We start from the raw sequence: 18,542 nt of genomic DNA, 5'->3' as shown, positions 1-18,542 counted from the left end.
TTTGGTGCTTTTCTTTAGGTTAGAAGTAGGGTTTAGTTAGTGCATGTATGTGGTTTATTTATTTTGTTTGGGTAGGTAGTATGTAGCGAGTGATGGGGTTGGCTGACTATGACAGTTTGTTATCTTATTTTTCGCTGTTTAGTGCGTTCGCGATTTTCACGGTTCTCATTATAGGTGTCGACGTTTAGGTATTCGCGTAAAGGGTTTTTTGATTTGGCAATATAGACCCTATATATATATATATATATATATATATATATATATATATATATATATACACACACACACACACACATATATATGTGTGTGTGTGTGTGTGTGTGTGTGTGTGTGTGTGTGTGTGTGTGTGTGTGTGTGTGTGTATAGTATATGCCCATATGCCCTTAACATGTAGTGGAGTCATACCTCAGCACCACAACTCTCAACTGCTTAGTGCAAGGGAACGTTATGTGTGATTTGCAGTTATAAATGTAAAATGTTGCTACAGTGACAGGGGTTGTGTCAACATACATGTTGTGAAGGAAGGCTCTTCTGAAACTGACATGTATGCCATCAGTTGCTGACAGACATCATAAAATCATCATAGTGAAGTACCACACAAATCACAGTAATGATCCTGTGGAATACAGAGGAAATAAGAGCAATAAACATGGACAGTCTGAAACAATCTGGTCATTCAGGAGGTATACCCAGAACGCCTTAGTTCAAGAAATGTGTTACAAGCCTGACAAAGGTGATTTTTAAAGCCATGAAAAAGGAGATATATCAGAAATACTGGACTAGATAAGCTCACACAGTTGATGCATCCACACCCTCCTGTCTGTCCCAATACATATTAACTGGAGGAGCAGAGATTCCAAGCCACATACTTCACAATAGTTAGTGACATACATCTTCACACCAGCCCACTGCTTTGTCAGAAATACACAACACATATGGTGGCCAGGCAACATTACATCTGACAAATATCTGGACATAACATCACACTAGGGTAAATACACTGCGCTGCTAAGCATGTCACCAAGCACTGTCTACACTTCAAGCAGACTGCCACAACACTAACCCAATTTACCAATGGGGGAATACATATGTAATTGCAAATAAAGCAGGCACTACAGGCATGTAACAGCATGGAGTAACAGATACCAGTGTGAAAGTGCATACCCACAACTGATCTCAACACAGTCACAGTCACATGATGGTAAGCCTAAGTAATAGTACAGTCTATGGCCTGTGTGAACAAACGTCATCATTATGTTTGCCACTCACACACTAACCCTACATATACTGGCCCAATTCACAGTGTAGTCTGATACCTAACTGTGGTATGGGACATGTCTCAGTCTGACCCTACAAACATATAGACTGATAGGGTATCAGAAACTGGAGCAGCATGCACCGTCAGACAGAACAGGACCAAGAACACTGACGTCTACCCTAGTCTGTACACAGGTCAAATAACATGATCATAATACACTGCTACATAATACAGATACTCTGCCAACAATCACCATAAGTACACAGACCTTACTACTGTACAGACTACCATAGAATGTTCAGGTTTCGTCCTCAACTATTAGGCCTCCTATACATTGCATGTATGGCAGTCTGATATATCAGTGGCTTGATATCAGGAATTATGTCAGTAAATAATGGTATACTGTACATATCCACCTCTTACTGCATGACATATGACTTGGGGGACAGAGACACAAACACAGGGCCAATATTGACATATTGCAGTTATAAATTGAGAACATTGCTGGTGTAGCAGGGTTTGTTGTGACATATCTCTTCTGAGGGATATGAAATCAGTAACACACATGGATGTTACCATTTTCCTGAGTACAATCATCAGAGTATGCTACTGCATTTATAAAGACAGAAAATGCTTGAGTAACACAACAAATCTCAGGGTCCAAACTCTGACCAGTCTGCGGATAGCTCTACAGGTGAGAGTTTTCTCAACCACATAACAGTGTCATTCCAGACTTTAAATCATCCAGAACAGCCATATCCACGCAAGCCCTGTTAAACCAACATTACTTCAAATGTAGAACAGTAATACTTACATTCTGTCCCCATGTCTGGAACATCCCTCTCCAGTTTGTTGGCCTGTCTCCACAGTGTTTGTTGTAAGAGGTATTTCCAATTAGCCTCTGTGATGCTGTATGTCACACACCCACATGAAGTCCTGTTCATAGTGAAGAAGGGCCAACACCCACTTACACTGCTTACTTATATGAGTGTGTTTCCATGCAATTGGCTATAGGAATGATACCACAGGTGTTCCACATGCAATTAGCAGGTGGAGGACTCCAATTCATGCACAGGCCATCAGCTGATCATGAGCATTACCTACCAAAGTCAAGCTACTGCCTATGCAAAACAGATACATTTTCAACATCTACCAGAGAAGGGGAGAGAGAGCGAGAGAGAGACAGAGAGACAGAGGGAAAGAAAGAAAGGGAAAGATAAAGAGCCAAGCGTGTTTGTGTATGATCTGTGGGTGGAGAGAGGTCTCTGGGTATTATAATAGTTTCCTATATATAAAAGTACGGCTGTGTAATGTCTACAACATCCTCTATGGTGTTTGACAACTGTTGGCCTTGTAATGTGACATTGGAACATATGGGTCCTCAATATGAAAATGTAGCAAACCCCATCCTGCAATAGATCCTGTTATTTACACAATCACACCAACACCCACACAGGACACTGATGACACACACACACTTGCTAGTACTGAGTTTCAAACCCCTACTTAGTTATGTATTGGTACTATAGTGTTACGCAGTTATCTCCAGCGCCATGGAGCTTATATGTTGGAGAGCTGTCCAAAGGTATATTTGAAGGTGAGTGACATCAGCTGCAGTGCTAAAGAAGGGGTAAGGGAAGTGCATTTAGTGTGAATGACCACCAAAATCAGGTGTCAACAAAAACTCACACACTCATTTTCACAGTTGTCGGGACCAGGATTAGAACTTCTACCTAATTAGTTTGCTATGTTATGGCATCACACAGTTATTGCAAGTGCTACAGAGCTTATATGTTGGAGAGTTTCCAAAGGTATCTGTGAAGGTGAGTGACATCAGCTGCAGTGCTAAAGGAGGGGCAAGGGATGTGCAGTAAGTGTGAATGACCCCAAAATCAGGTGTCAACAAAGACTCACACACTCTCACACAGAAACACACACATTTTCACAGTTGCCAGGACCAGGATTTGAACTCCTACCTAACTAGTTTGCTTCACTATAGTATTACACAGCTATCACAAGTGCCATGGAGCTTATATGGCTGTGACTTGGCCAAAGGGTTATTTCAAGGTGACTGACAGCAGGCATGCTAAAGTGAGCAATGGCAGGTGTAGTGAGTGTGAATGGCTTCAAAATCATTCACCTCCACACACCCACATACATTGTCACAGTTGCCATATCTGGGAGATTAGAACTCCTACCTAACTAGTTTGCTAAATTACAGTATTACACAGTTATCGCAAGCACCATGGAGCCTATAGGGCTGCAACTTAGCCAAAGGGTTATTTCAAGGTAACTGACATCAACAGGCATGCTAAAGTGGGCAGTGGTAGGTGTAGTGAGTGTGAATGGCCTCAAATTCATTCACCTCCACATACACACACATGATCACAGTTGCCATATTTGGGATTAGAACTCCTACCTAACTAGTTTGCTATACTACATTACACAGTTATCGCAAGAGTCATGGTGCTTATTATGCTGAGATTTGGCCAAAGGGTTATTTCAAGATGACTGACAGCAGGCATGCTAAAGTGAACAATGTCAGGTGTAGTAAGTGTGAATGGCCTCAAAATCATTCCCCTCCACACACACACACACACACACACACACGCACACACACACGCACACACACACACACACACGCACACACACACACACACACACACACACACACACACTTAGTCACAATTGCTATATCAGGGATTAGAACTCCTACCTAACTAGTTTGCTCCACTACAGTATTACACAGTTATCGCAAGCACCAAGGAGCTTACAGGGCTGAGACTTGGCCAAAGGGTTATTTCAAGGTGACTGACATCAGCAGGAGTGCTAACATGGGAAATGGGAAGTGCAGTGTGGGTGAATGAGCCATAAATCATTCCTCTGGAATCACACACACACACACACACACACACACACACACACACACACACACACACACACACACACACACACACACTCAGTCACACACAACTTTACATTTGACAGGACTGAGTATACAAATGCTACATGAATACTTGTTTTTACTATTGTGTTACACACTTATCACAAGCCCCACAGACACTCTAGGGCTGAGGGCTACCAAAAGGAATGTCTACAGTGATTGACATCAGCACATCATGTGATATCAGCCAGTTGGATGTGTAGTGGGTGGGACAGGCCTCATAAAAGAATTTTTTCTGTCACTCTCTGTCTCTCTCTTCCCCAAATCTCTGAGTGTGTATGTTTGATATATTATAGTGTGTTGGCCTAGGATATGTGTGAGTATTCATATCCAATCTGTGTGTGAAGCATAAATGGTGTACAATTTGGTGTGTGTGCACAGACATCTGCAAATGACAGATATGTATAGTCCACTGTGTTGTCAGACATGGGCTTCATTTCTCTAAGTGTAGGAACATGCCCAGTATGACCTTCTGTATTTAGTGTGTGAATCCATTCCAGGTAGGGTTGTACTCCAGGCCAGGATTTGGTGTTCTCAACCTATAGATAGCAACCTGTTTCTGCAGGATATCTTGCAGATAGGTTGACAATATGAAGTCACAATGGGCGACAGATAGGGGGATACTGTAACTATTGCTGTCTGTGCTGCTTGTGTTACATGGTTGGTGTTAGAAGAGATATTCAGACATATGTGCTGTTTTACACTGTGATGTATTATGTCATCAACTACTGACAGATATAATTATTTGCTCATAGTTATTTACTGGAAAATACAAGATGAATGAAGCTGAGTCCAGTATTGTGGTCCGCAGCCTGCACATTCTTGCACACTCCTGCCATTCTGGAGGGGTAGCTACAGACACTTGTTGATGGGTCTGTGTAAATGGTCCAGCACCTTGGTAGTATGGTGGCTGAGGATCCCCTTCTTGTACATATATCAACTTAACAGAATGGCCATATCCTGCTGTGGCCATACCTCTCAGCTGTACAGATTCACCCAGATTACCCAGAGGCAGGGCTCATATGTCTGGTTAGTTCCCCTTCACATTGTGGTTTAAAATCAGGTTTGTAGCCACCCATTACTGGGTTTGCAGGCAGGGGTAGTATGGGCACACAGAGTTTCAGACTTCACACACTCCATGACATCCATGCATCTACACCCCCAATCTGTTATTATATCCTCATGCTAGCATTATGCGAGCAATATCTGGGAAGTATCCCTATAGGTGTCTCTTTATCTCAGTGGTATTTATGGACTGGTCCATGTGGGGGGGGGGGGCATGCTACTGGGATTTGGCAATATGGCCTTGCATTTGTGTTCTGTTGACTGTGTTAGTTTATTTGGGACCACTACGGCTGAGGTACAGGCCTTTGACAGAGGACTGTAAGCCATCTGGTAGTGATGCAGGCAATCTGTAGCAGACTAGTCCATTCTGCCACTCCGACATTCACAGGCTGCAAGCTAGTAGATTTCCCTGGGGTGACAGGGTAAGTGCGCAAGGTGTTAATGGCAATAGTTCCTGTACATATTGACCCATTGGTCCAGATGCAGGCAGGGTGCTGCTTACAGCTAGGGACACACCTGCGTAGGACACCTCTTCAGCATGCTGAATTCTGTGGGTATTTCCATACAGAAGTGGGATCATACTGTACTCATTCCCAACAGCAAGGATATGACCTCTGATAAACATGTGGCTGATGATGGGGTGAGCTGAGTACATGTGTGATATGGAAGCTACTTTCAGCTGACTCACAGATATACCTGGGACATTCTCAATATGCTGTCTTGTGCAGGGACATAGGCAGTCTCTCATTACTTCATAACTGTGCCTTTTGTGGTCTGCCAGTGATTGTCCAGACTACATCAGTATTCCATACTACACAGACAACTAATGTGCTGCTAACCTGTATGTACAATTCCAAAGTTGTGTGCAGTTGACAGGTACATTTTATGCACTCTGTCTATGGTACTTCCACCTGTATTCTGTGTGTATGTATAGGCCCACATTCATGGCATGTCCATCTTTCAGACAGTGACAGATATTGACATCTGGACAGTGAGTATGGACGACTGCTGTCATGGGGATTGCTGAGAAGCATTGTGGCTGGCACTGCAGTTGTCAGAACCTGGCCCTGTCATTCACAGTACTGCCCATAGGACACCGAGACACAACCCTCCATGTCTACATGCTGACCACTTCCACACAATATTGAATACATGACAACCTAACACATGGACCCCTGCATATGGTACACATGCAACAATCTATCCTGTAGATTGGGCCAGTTCAGGTAATCTGTGCACCACTGTTATTATACCTCACACTTACATGTTACTGCATTTCTAAATAGGATTGTTGGGGGGGGGCACACCTTACGACTTTAAACATTTTCTATGACTGCTCTGGTATTTCAGGTACTCTGTTGGCTTCCATTTCATTTTGTATGCTGACCTATCATGCAGACTGGAGGCATATCAGTAGTGTACAGATCTTAGGTTTTATTGACCTACATCTCAGTTTCAGACTTCTTGCCCTTCAAAACTGACATGCAACTGCTAGGTATGTAGGTCTGGAGGGAGGCTGTTAACCATTGCCATCAATTGGAGGCCTTAGCCCAGCCTTTCTTTATGGTCATCTACACCTGTCCTGCTGGCTGAGGCTGGTGGTGAGTATGTGACCCTCAGTGACATGTATGTGTGTGTCCTATGGACACACATTTGGGCCACCATATGTACTGCGGTGGGATTTGTCACCTTGTCTAGTACTGCCTAGTATGTTGACAGCAGTATTTGTTATGGATTTCATGCTGCCCATATAGGTGTACACTATCTGCTGCCATCCCATTCAGCCACCCCAATTCCCTTGCATGCTCACATCCATACCATAAATACAACTATCAGAATATACTACTCCATTCAGCAATTGAGAGGAAGACTGAATTACTTTGTGACTGTGCCAGTATTGAGGACAGTGCTGGAGAGCTGACTATGTCGGATGCACATAGTACATTCCCTATACATGGTAAAGCGTAGGTAGTGTCATGTTTGGCATCCCTTTTACTGTATGTGCGAGTCAGAGAGAGGTGTCATTCCCTGGGTCCCTACCATGTCAGTGTATGTGCTATGCATTGTCTCTTTGCCAAGGCCTGGGAATACTGGGCACGCCTCCTAGGTAGTTCTCCCTCTGAGTCCCACTGTGCCTGTGATTGCCTTGGCAATGGTGGGGGCTGTGTGGCCTTACCCCATGCTGTTCCTCCTGCAGCTCTTTCCGCAGGATCATACTGTGTAGCATGGCACATACTATGAACATTTGTGTACATGTAGTTGGAGAGTACTGCAAGGCTCCACTGGATATGTCCAGGCAGCGGAACCATGACTTGAGCATCCCAAACACATGCTCTGTTATGATTCTGGTTTGTGCGTGTGCCTCATTATGGAGTTTTTGTTCAGGTGTATGTGCATTTCTGAGGGGTGTCATCTGCCACGGCTCCAGTGCATAGCCAGCATCCCCAACTAGGTGGCCATATGAGATGTCCCCACTGGCAAATGCCTGGTACAGCTGTGTCATATGCCAGATGTGGGAGTTGTGACAGCTTCCAGGACTGCCAGCACACACATTCAGGATAATGCCCTGGGCATCACACACAACCTGGCAGTTGATGGAGGGGAAGCCCTTGCAGTTTATGTAGACCCTACCTCACTCACCGGGTGGTGCTTTCATTTGTATGTGCATGCAGTCTATAACACCCACTACATCAGGGTATTCTGCTATTTGGTGGAAGAGACAGATATTGCTGATCAACACCTCACGGGTGTTGAGGAAATATATGTGCTCACCAGCATGTGCTGACATGGCATCCAGGAACTGGTGGAGTACCCTGGATGCTGATGCCTGTGAGATCCCCATGATATCCTCAGTTGCCCTTTGGAAGGTACCTTTGGCTAGTATTCTTAAGCCTACACATACCTTGGTCTCCACTGGGATGGATTCCCCCTCTGTTGGTTCTGTGTGTGAGGCGTGGCTGGCACAGCTCAACAATTTGCTGTAGAATGTCCCTGTCACCCTATAGTGCTCCACTATCTCCAGCTCATGAACCCCTGGTAGGTTACCCTGGGTCTGTATACTCTTCTCCTTCTCCTCACTGTGGGTTGGTTATCAGCATTCACATCCTCACCACCCTCAGCCTCTTGCACATATTGATGTATGAGAGCAACAGCAGCCCCTAACATTTTGTTAGTTTTGTCAGGTAAAAATTCCCCCATTTGTTTACACCAGTGATGTAGAATTTGTGGGAAAAACAGACTGGAAGATGTTTTCATTGTTTATAGTAGTGTGCTAGGCTGTTCCATGTGTAATTGGCTGATTCTGATACATTTCACCTGCCAGCTATGCTAGTTCTGCTTGATTGCCTTCCTACTGCTGTTTTCCCTTCCCATTGCCTTCCTGTTTAAGCCTTGAGGTGTGTTGCGCATACCCAGTGCTCAGATGTGAACAGAGCTGCTATTTCCTGTTTTTTTTTTTTTGTTCAAAACCCGGTGCACAGCTGGATCGCTAATTCACCTCATTTGCATGGTTTCACCAGCAAATGAGGTAATTAACAGGAGCATTTGTGCACATCCTGGGAGCTCGTTCCTGGATCAGTCGTCAGCCATATTCATGCAGCAGCTCTTGTACTATTCCTGCACTCTGTGCAGAGCTTGCTGAATCTAGGGGATCTTGTTTTACTCAGCAGCACTATATACTATATGTTGCTTCACCTGTCATCATTTTAAAACAACATGTGTAACTTTCTGGTCATTTTGAAATGCTGTTTGTACTTCTCCCTCATCATAAACTGTAAAGCAAGAACTGTTCAACCTAGCTTAGGTAAAATCTGTTTCAGTTCTTTACTAGCACTTTTAACAGTGCTTGTGAAAGCAATGGAACTGACTTATTTAAAAATGCTGTAGCTTACTTCCACCCAGGGACATCGGGAGGCATACGCACTGTACTGATTTCAGTACAACTTATTTAGAAGGGGGCTAGCTTTTTAACTAAAAAAAAAAGCGTTGGCTCTTTAAGGATGCTTGCTGGGTGTTGTGGATAAGGCGAACGGGAGCTGACATCATGTCTGGCTGGCTGCGAGCAGGAAATTAGCTTGAATGGAGCAATCGTTAACAGATAGGAGTGCAAGTGGGAAATGGATCAGGTAAGGTGAGTATGTGTGAAACAGATTAGGAAATTATGGAGTGTGTGTGTGTGTGTATGCCCCCACATAACACAATAGGTGTTTAGGCTCAAATCCTGTACTTTGCTTCAGGGTAAGAAGAGCCTAAAGTCCCTAACCACCACCATTTCTGAACTTTGTTCAGATTTTTATTTCTAACAGTTGTGAGCTATGGTGAGAACTGAAGTTATATTCCCCAATTGTGGTGAGAAGTGAGAACTGAAGTTGTATTCCCCCATTATTATTTTTGTTGTTTGTCCAGGTTTTTTGTGCTAAGGTGTGAAGTGAGAACTGAATTTGTATTCCCTCATTATTGCCTTTGTTTGTCCAGGTTTTTTGTGCTAAGAGGTTGAGAGCTATCTAATAGCCATTAAGTTTCAGTCTTCCCATTTTTCAAACTGCTGATTTAGCATAGTGGTATGTTGCACTGACTGTATTGCATATGGTTCTGGGTTCAAGACATGCATGGTGGTAACACAGCATTTTATTCTAGCAACTTTCCAAAATTATACAAGCAATGTTTAAAATGTGTCCCTGGTTTTTGGGCTTTTGCCCCCCCCCCCAATAAATGTTGGCTTTTGCCAGATTTCTTGTCCTACAAAGTTCAGAGATACAGCTGAGTGTCGAGTATATTTTACAAGGAGCTGAGAGCTGCAGGGGAACTAAAGTTTAGTGCTGCTTCTGCTGAGTCTGCTTGTATTGTTAATAGCACAACAGGTAGTGTATTTGCTTTTGATGCAGAAGGCTGTGGGTTCTTCTCCCACAGTAGGTAATTGCATTGCTGATACTGTACTGTGTTATAAAGGGGGTGGATGCTGTAGTCCTTTTTGGCAAAGATATCTAGTAGTAACTATGAACCTGTTATCAGTTTGCCATCCATTCCCTATTGCAATATTACTAGTGTATCACCTTTTTAATGCAACATAGGCAATTTATTCCTCAAGGGCAACAGGCACTTTATTTGTAGATGAAACAATGAAATATAAAGTTGTTTGCTAGCAGCAACCTCTTCATTAGTTACAGATTTCTTTAATGTGGAATTGTGTAGATGGCTTTTACTAGTTCAGAGATTGTGCATATGTACTGATACTGGTGGACTGTAGAAGTTTGAGTAGACTTTTATGATGGAAATGTTCTGAATTGGGCTGTTTTGTCATTATTGATGCATGCATTTTGTTTCATTGTTTACTGGAAAAATGTTCATAACAATAAATTTAAAATGCTGTCTAACAACTATACTGCACTGTACAAGGATTATAATTTAATACAATTAGGAAGGTGTATCAAAGAGCACGTGTATGTTCCATGTGCAAGGGGCCTATGATTTGAAAACAGCACAAAGTTAATCTTTATCTGCCACTGGAAAAATGTATTTTCTTTGAATGTGGGTTTCAATGCTGTTTCATTGAATGTGAGTTTCAAGGGCAGAGAAGGTTTAATGCTAAGTCTAGTTTCATTGTGAGAATGCATTGCTTTATTTAGCAGATATTTATTGGTGTTCGTGCTGTAAAATGCAAAATAAAACTTTTCTGGCAAATCATTTAGGAATGAAGTCATTAAATAATGACAGACATTAAGTTTCAGAAGTCATAACCTTCAGAAAAATGCATGCTAAAGCAAGATCTGTTATTCTATCAACTGTCTTAAGTTTATACAAGATCAATTTTTAGTACTGTTTGTATGTTCCCCCAATATATTTCGGTTTGTCCATATTTCCTGCATTAAGAGGTTGAGAGGTACGTGCAAATAAATCGCTTTATAGAATTAGGAATATCCAAACCTCTCAACTGTTCCCAATTTTGGCTCAAAATGTTGCTCCCCCCTAATAATCCCTCTGCAAAATAGCAATTTTGGAAGAAAACGTGGAGGCTTTACAATTATAAATAACTAATGATCAGAGTTATACATTACTTTTATTTCAGAAATGCATGTAGATTCTCTAATTTTGTCAGCTGCTCAAGTTAACAGTGCTCATATTAAAATGGTGTCCCTTCTTTGACAGGTTCCCAGCTGTATTGTCTGGCAATTTTATATTTTTGCATCACATTTGTGGTCCATTTTTCATAAAATTGCAGTTTTCTGGCAAATTAGTGGCAAATCATTAAAGACTGAAGTTAGAAAATAATGGCAGACATTTGAGTTTCAGATTTCATACCTTTCAGAAAATTCGTACTAATGCAAGACCTACTACTATTCTATTATCTTTCTAAATTTATAAGGGCAATATTTAAAAAAAAAGTATTTATTTTTGGGCCTTTGCCTCAGTTTTATTTATGGGTTTGTTGCTTTAAGAGGTTGAGAGGTATATGTGTGTGTGTGTGTGTGTGTGTGTGTGTGTGTGTGTGTGTGTGTGTGTGTGTGTGGTAAGTAGCATACCTCTTAACTGTCCGAATTTTGCAGAATGTCCAGATTTTTGCCCCATATTTTTTTGTCTGTTCCTCATAAATTTTGTGATTTTCTAGAAAATCATTGAAGGCTGAAGTTGCTAAATAATGACACATTTGAGTTTCAGACTTTGTGTCCTTTAGAAAAATTCATACTAGCACAAATCCTGTTATTCTAGCAACATTCTCATACTAGCACAAATCCTGTTATTCTAGCAACTTTCTAAGTTCACAAGAGCATTATTTAATATCTGTCCCTGTTTATTTTAGGCTTTGTCCATATTTTTTGCACTAAGAGGTAGGTGGGGTGTGTGTGTGAATGAAACACCCTAGTTAGGGGTAGCAGGTGGTTAGTAATTTACTCAAGCTCAAAACCTGTACCTTAGTTACAGAAAACAAAAGCATGAATCCTCTACCCCAACTACCATGCTGCATTTTTCAAAGAACTGACTTTCAGGTTCATTTTCAATTCAAGGAACCAAGTTTGAGTGAATCTATATTATATTACTGAAGAGGCATTACAGCAAATGCCTCTTCATCGATACTAAAAGAGCGAACCATGAATTGCAAGAATGGCTGTAGCTTGGCTGGGGAGGGGGGTAGCAGTTTGAGAGCTGTGAGTACAAATTTGAAAATCCTAGCTACGTCCCTGCTTCCACCAAGCATTTCTGGTGGTGCATCTCTAACCATTAATTCTATTGTATAGATACAGTACAAATCAACATTTCACAACTTCTTTTACTTCTTATTTTTCTTTTTACAGGACAATCATTCTATTTTATTTTCATCCGCCATTCTAGTACCTTTATATTTTGCAGACATCATTCCCCTTCAGTATTACTGAATTTAATTGAGCTCCATAACCTATCTCTCCCTTACAAAAATTCACTGATTTCTTAAATGCAACTCCTATAGTTTCTTTCCCTACCTTTACAAAAGTATTTTGCAAAAGAATTCTGTCTGTGTGACTGTGCAGTCTGTTCTGCTTGGTTGTGATATTTGAGGATGAAATTTGGCAATGTAGATTAATTGTTCTGACTTATTTCTAATTCTTTATAAATTTGTTACATATCTTTAATCCAGCAGCTACTACTGCCTTATGAATGTTTAAAATAATATACGAAATAGCTGAAAAGAAAATTAAGTGAAGTTTTAATTTAGAATGCAACTTTTCTGACAACTGATCCATATCACCTACCTTTTCAGTTGTGTTATTTTATTCAATAAGGGAAAAAGAGCTAAACACATAGAGTGGCATGCAACAAAAATGTGTAAGACATAAATTATAGGTTCTTATGCTTTTTCTGCATATGGCACCACAGTCTAATATTACATACATGAAGCATATTTCCATTATACCTCTTCATGATAAAGCAAACATTTATCTCCCTTACAGGCTAAAATGTACACTAGACATTCAAAATGCCTCTTCCTGTCTGTGAGTCACTATAGTGATCTATAACAGAAAAGTGGGCATAGCAAGGGTTTATAAAAGGTATGAAGGATTTATGAATTACAGGGAAGAATTGTCAACAATCTGCCATTGCTTTTATTGGGTAATTGATCTCCCCAAGGGCAACCTTAGACAAGAAAGGAAAACCAAGGTTTTGTCAGAGAAAGATCCAATGAGAGGAGGGAAAAGTGTCATGAATAAGATCATGTGTCAGGAAGAATGAAATGATAAGAGTTGCAGAAGGGGCTGACTTTGTTAAATGTATGTAACACAACACTGACTACTGGGACAATGCACACTCCCAGTGTAGTCCCTGAACATTGCTGCCTGTGACCAATGGATTGCATGGGATGTATAATGCTATCAATTAATGAATGCATGAGTAGCATTAGCATCTGTGGAAGTATGGCAGAAGTCAACATGAAGGTGGAGGTGCAGGACTGATGGAAACAGTATTGGGAAGAACAGATGTTCATAAGAGGTGGCAGAATGTAGGAAGAATGACCTAATGAGATGCATTTTGACAGGAAAATAACTTACAGTGGACCTTTTAGCAGAGTAAGAGGTTCTTGAAATTTTTGCTGTATTTTCACATGTGCCTGCTTCCTACAGTGATGACATGAAACAGACTAACACATGTAGATGGTGTTTGGGGTCATAGTGTAGAAACCTTAAAGAGTGGTGTGTATTTCAGATGATGGAGCTAGGATGTGTGGAGGAGTAAACAGAGTGGGCTGATGAAGATGGAGTTTACACTTGCAGGCAGCAGCTCTGCTATGCATCAACAATCCTTTTCTCGCCTACATTTCTGTGGTATAGATGGATGAATCCCTTAGTATGACCCAGGTGACCTGGATGTGATTAGAGGTATGAGCAGCAGTGAAGTTGTCAAGAGAAGGAAGAAGAATAACAAGTCTATGTTTCCTCATGTCTGTCAGGATGAAGTAGTTTGGTGTTCATGCCTGCACTACATGCTCCATAATAGTTTCCATGATGTGTATTAGAGAACACACTGAGGAGGAGACAACTTTGGGAATTATGCCATTGTTGGAAGCATGTTACATTCATTGCATCAACTCATGGCACGCCTATTTAAAGGCTGACTGTCATGTGTGGGGAAATGTAAGTACATATAGCAAAATCTCCAATTCACTGGAGAGTTGAAGGTATCACTCTTTGCATGGTTAGCTCTCACCCCTAACAGAACAAGTAGGATATGTGGCTCTCACCCCGTTAGGAAAGAATGGATCTATAGAGCAGCCACACAGGAGAATCAATGGTCATGGGAGAGCTGCATCCAAATTGAAATTTACACAAACTCAAATGGCTCCAAGACAGCACAGAGATACAAGGAGAGAGAGAGTGTTTGTGTTGGGGAGGGGATCTGAGTATGTATGTGCATGTATCTTTGTGCATCTGTGTATTTGTGTGTGTTTGTGCATGTGTATAGAAAGTGATAAGGTCAAGGAGTGTTGTGTTACACAAAGCAAGATGAAAAAGATGTGCAAGGAGAAGTAAGCAGGCAGAATTTTTCAATTCTGAGAAGTAAGGAAAGAGATTTGCTTAGAGTAAATAACCCAGTCCTGGACAAAGTGGAGGGGTGGAGGACAAGTTTGCTTTGCATTCTCTGCCTGATAGTGCACATTACTGAATGAGCATTTTGCATGTGCAACAGCCTTATCCTGCATATATGTTACCCATGTAAGAAGAGAAACAAAAAACACCCTTTAAGAAAGCTTTGATACAATCAGGGAAGGAATTTAAGAGGGTAGTTGCTCATGAAAATGAGTAGAATATGGTGGTAATAAATAGAATTAATTCAAAATGAAGGTGGGTTTAATCAGGTTAATTACATAACTGTGTAGTTCTACAACATGGGGAGAGACAAGATGTTGTTGCCTTCTCCACATAGGATTAGCCAGAATCAGAATTCTATTAGTGTGCAGATACCTACAAACAGGAAGACTGACCAGCACATGTATTTTAGCATGCAGACATAAACACACACACACAGACACATGCACGCACATACACACACACACACACACACACACACACACACACACACACACACACACACACACACACACACACACACACACACACACACACACACACACACACACACACACACACACACACACACACACACAAACACATGAATACCCAAATGAATATATATAAATTTCCATGCCATAAGAATATGCAAATGTTCTCATAAAAAAAAAAAAAACAGCTGCACAATTAGATAAACAGTTAATTAAGTTTCCACAAGAAACATGAAAAAAATCTATAAGCCTAACTTTATTATATGTAAAGAGAATGCACAGATTGCTGTAAAATATCAGAGAAAGGTCAGCTTTCAGGAATTATATGAAAAAGTTAATACCTTTAAAGTACAGGATTCCGTCATCGAAAGATACTGCATACATTATCTGGGATGACATTTCCAATGATTCGGCCATCTTTATGCTGTCAATCTTCAAAAAAAAAAGAATGAATAGCAATAGAATTAGATTGCTTGTAAAAATTGTGATAAAACATGTCGGTGTGTGACCTTGAAGCCCTTACTACCAGTTGCTTCAGATTAGTCTTTTCTAATTCATATCTAAAAAGCAGCCTTAAAATGAATGAACTTAAAATGGTCTGCAGTAAGGTTTCATAACTCATGCTCTGACATTGTTTTAATTTTATTTTTCATATCTGCTGTGGAAATGGTTGTTTTTATCAGCAGCCATTGATTTCCCTCTTTGTCTTTCTCTCTGTCTCTTCAACTCATTCCATACTTCTTAAACAACAAATTTTTAAGGACTCACAGTTTTTTCTTATGGGTAGAGATCTCTCTGGTTGTAGGAACAATGGCATACCCACACACCATCTTAATGAAGATTTTTCAGTAAGTGCAACAGGACTGTGTATGCCTAATTGTGACAGCAATGAACTATACATATGCAATGAAACAAGCAAAATAGGATCATAGGAGGTTACTAAGCTATTGGCCATGAGGCCCTTATAAGCCTACCCAAGAGTTTAGCCCATGTTTAGACAAATCAGCACCTGATGCCCCTGTCCAGCAGGGACATGGGTGGAATCCCAGGAGTATATTGTCTGTTTCCCATCCAGTTATCCAGGTTGTGCTTAAAAAGGGGTAAAGAGGTATTTTGCTTGATGTGGAAAAGGAGTCTATTCCATAGATGAGGGAGTCTCTGGGACACAAATCTGTCCCACCAACAAGTTTTGTTGATGTCACAGACTAGGTCGAGGCCACGCGTGAGGGTTACTTGAGTGGAGCTTGACATGCAGATATGCAGCAGTCCCATCAAGGTGGGGGTCCATGATCCCCTTGTATGCCAGGCAGAGGTCAGCTCTGAGGAGTCTGTATGAAACTGAGTAGAGGGATAGGGTTTTTAGCCTATCTGTGTATGGTAGATGTTTGAGGCCCTGTATTCTCCTGGTGAGGAACCTCTGTGGTCTCTCCAGCTGCTGCATGTGCTTTGCAAGGTACATGCCAAAAGGTGCATTGCACTCAATAATGGGCCTTATAAGGGAAGAATACAGGGATGTTATGACCTCCTTGTCCCTGGATGAGATACCCTTACTTATGAGCTTGGCCATGTCTGAATGAGACCCTCTTAGGAGATGTTCACATCACTAAGGGAACTGATGACAGCACCCAGCTTGCAGTCATCTGACAACTTGGTCAGCCATAGACCACTGGTTTTGGCCTGCACCTCAGAAAAGTATATCCCAAATAACAGAGGCCCCAAGACCAAACCCTGAGGTATGCCACTTGTTACGGGTCTACTGCTTGAGGTGGCTTCCCCTATTTGACTATGTGGGTTCTATCAGTGAGCCAGTTTGCTACCAATCTGGTAAAATATGGATTGATGCCTAGTTGAGAGAGTTTATCTATTATGCCCAAGTGGGGAATAGTGTCAAAGGCTTTAGCCAGGTCAAGGTAGGTGGTGTGCACCGTCTTCCCCTCAGCCATGCCTTTAGAGACTGTCTCAAAGACGTCGACCACATTTAGAAGACATGACCTTGCCTTGATGAAGCCAAACTGTGTGGGACCAAGTGTCTGGAGGTTGCCAATGTCCTTGTTAATGAGGTCCATGATAATCCATTCCATGGCCTTGCAGATCAGTCTAGTTAGGCTGATGGGTCTATAATTTCCTGGATTGGTGGACGCTCACCAGCTGGGACAAAGCCAGTACTCAGGCTTTGGTTGAATAGGGTGCCTAATGGTGCTGCAAGTTCTTGCCTGAATTAATGTAGAATGCAGCCTGGGATGATATTGGGTCCCATGGAGCCTGTATGTTTTGCCTTTAAGAGAGCAGTGATGACCTGCTCCCTAGATATAAGGGCAAGGGGGCAGGTACTGGGGATGTCCTGATTTACTGATGGGGGGACAGAGGGGTAAAGTTTTCGCTGAATCCATCAGCCAACAAGTTTGATATATCTACAGCATTTGTATATGTGGTGTCCTTGACCACCAGTTCTAAAAAGATCTGGGTGCTTCCTTTGAGGTTGCAGACATATGTGAAAAAGGCCTTATGATTGTCTCTAGTAGATGTGACCAATTTGGACTCGAAGTTTGCTTAACATAAAATGTTTTTAATCATTAACAAGGCCAGTGGATCATAAAAATCACAGCAAGAATGTAAAGATTAGTTTTTATTTTACTATGGAGAGATTAGTAAGGTGAGGCAGGTAGGAACTGGCTGGATACTATCCAAATATTTCATTTCAGGGTGAGAGCACCAGATGATGTGCATGTAAATCATCATATATGCATTACGTGTGGGAGATGAAGGACTGAGGGCATTGCTGAAAGTATTATTGAAAGAACACAAAATCATTTACAGTGGCAGTTTAGAAATCATTCAGGGCAAACCGACATTAGGAGAATTGGGAAAAATGGAATGCTTGTCAAAGCTGACTTGATATTAATCAATTTCTGATATAGCTTAAAAATATGACAATATTTTCAGGTTATCATGACAAGCCACTTGGGTAGTTAGCCTTATACAACATTTTTAGACTTACAAACAAGGAGAACTAAGCATCCATAATTGTAGATGACAATATACACTTATCAAGACTACATGCTTTGGCTATCATGCTTAACATAACAAAATGCAATTTTTATTAATAGGTTCATAGGTTCATAGGTTCATACTAGGCTATCTGCCCTAGGGCATTTATAAGCCTAGCCAGAGTGTGTTTGGCTTTCGCCACCCATTTTAAATTAATTTTGCTATGCCCTTTTTCGAGGTAAGTATACTGTGCCTCTGTC

General features: G+C 41.4%; 1 long non-coding RNA gene across 1 annotated transcript in view; it reads right to left on the bottom strand.

Moving 5' to 3' along the window:
- The window catches only part of LOC122809523, a 120,041-nt gene that overhangs the window by 55,437 nt on the left and 46,062 nt on the right, over nt 1-18,542 (bottom strand). The window contains exon 2 of the long non-coding RNA XR_006365917.1: nt 15,636-15,726. This is a non-coding gene — a long non-coding RNA (uncharacterized LOC122809523). The remainder of the gene's footprint in view (nt 1-15,635; nt 15,727-18,542) is intronic.

The sequence above is a fragment of the Protopterus annectens genome, chromosome 8.part0 (genome assembly GCF_019279795.1).
Source record: "Protopterus annectens isolate FY-2018-M chromosome 8.part0, PAN1.0, whole genome shotgun sequence".
Lineage (NCBI taxonomy): Eukaryota > Metazoa > Chordata > Ceratodontiformes > Protopteridae > Protopterus > Protopterus annectens.
Note: the sequence above shows the minus strand (reverse complement) of the source record. Positions and strands in the feature narration are given on the sequence as shown.